Source organism: Petaurus breviceps, unplaced genomic scaffold, assembly GCF_028583685.1.
Source record: "Petaurus breviceps papuanus isolate PSGF00001 unplaced genomic scaffold, PetGlider_PUasm1.0 90591, whole genome shotgun sequence".
Lineage (NCBI taxonomy): Eukaryota > Metazoa > Chordata > Mammalia > Diprotodontia > Petauridae > Petaurus > Petaurus breviceps.
This window is the reverse complement of record NW_027187280.1, coordinates 3,460,392-3,461,902: the sequence shown is the minus strand read 5'-3', so window position 1 is coordinate 3,461,902 and position 1,511 is coordinate 3,460,392. Positions and strand designations below refer to the sequence as shown.

At 40.0% G+C, this 1,511-nt stretch overlaps 1 long non-coding RNA gene across 1 annotated transcript in view; it reads left to right on the top strand.

The window, feature by feature from the left end:
* LOC138142475 (uncharacterized) overlaps positions 1-1,511 on the top strand; it is a 48,220-nt gene that overhangs the window by 19,132 nt on the left and 27,577 nt on the right. The gene's annotated exons all lie outside the window — the stretch shown is intronic.

Genomic DNA, 1,511 nt, shown 5'->3' with positions numbered 1-1,511 from the left:
TATATATATATATATATATATATATATATATATATATATATATATATCAAGAAGAAAGAAGAAGATGAAGAAGAAGAAATGGCAGCATTCTACAACTTCTGCTCAAATGTCAGAAAGTGTTGTGGTCTAGGGGTGTTAGGAACCCCAAAATGCAAGGATACAGGGCGGGGTTCTGCCTTGAAACAATTTAACCACTCAAATCTTCTTTCAGTCCAATTAGCAAGTTTATTGTAATACCAATAGAAGCAGTCCAGACTCCTAGTAAGTCTGAGTAGTATACTTGTGACAGGCAAGATTTTAAGAATCTGAGCATTTCTAAGGATAAAATTGGTACTTTTATACAGAAGGACTATGGGAAGATCTAGATGGGATCTAGAAATGACAAGTAGCTTGAGGTGGGCCAGATGTAGACAATGAGGGCCACAATGAAAGGACAGTTATAAGGATTATTGACTAGGATTGTGTGGGTGCCTCAGGTTGTATAGGATACGGGGACCCCAAAAATACCCTACCCAAAAATTAAAAGTCAGAGGTGTCTTGGGCTAAGAACAGGAAGTTTTTATTCAGTTCTTGAGAGAAGAGGGCATCCCTTCCACCAGTATAGACCATGGAATGAGGCATGTTAAAGAAAATAAAATGAGATCATATACCTTAGCATGCCCTCCCATCACTATCCCTCATTCCCATTGATTGGCTGGGAGGCGGGCTTATAGTCTGGGTGCGAAAATAAGAAACAAAGAACAGGGCAACAGGGTATAGCCAATTCAAATCTTTATATCCTTATTTGGCAAACGCTATAACAAGGGAGGGGGAAGGATCCTGAGTTGTGTAATTTCTTAGGAAACCAGGATTTAAGTCTGTCCGTTCTCATAAAAGTCTGTCTCTGGTTTTGAGATAGTTTCTCTCTTTCTCTTTCTCCAATCTGAGGAGTCTTCGCAAAAGCGTATATCCCACTCAAGGTGAATGCCAGATATCTGGAGTGGCTTTGGGGTCAAGGTCCCAAAGAAATGGTCTTTTCCTTTTAGGGGCTCTGACCTTCCTGCCATGATCATGCCCTGGGGAGGTAAAGAGTAGTCACAGTGGAGTTTGGAGACTATTTTTGAGAAGGGCAGACTTTTTGGCTCCTGAATCAGCTCTTTAAAGTACTTCATGCATGCATACCATTTTTTCTTTTTTCTTTCTTTCTTTCTTTCTTTCTTTCTTTCTTTCTTTCTTTCTTTCCTGGCTTCACTGCATGAAGCATGTGCCTTTTAACATGGATCATGATTTCCCAAACCCTGATGATGACTCATAATTCACTCTGTGGATGTCATAACAAGTTCAGATTATGAAGTTTGTCTGTGAGGAGAAATCTGTTTGAGTGTCCACAGGCACTTGGGACATTCCATAGAACTTAATGTTTATAGGGTTTTTTATGGAAAAGGAAGGAAAAAAGGAAGGAAGGAAGGAAGGAAGGAAGGAAGGAAGGAAGGAAGGAAGGAAGGAAGGAAGGAAGGAAGGAAGGAAGGAAG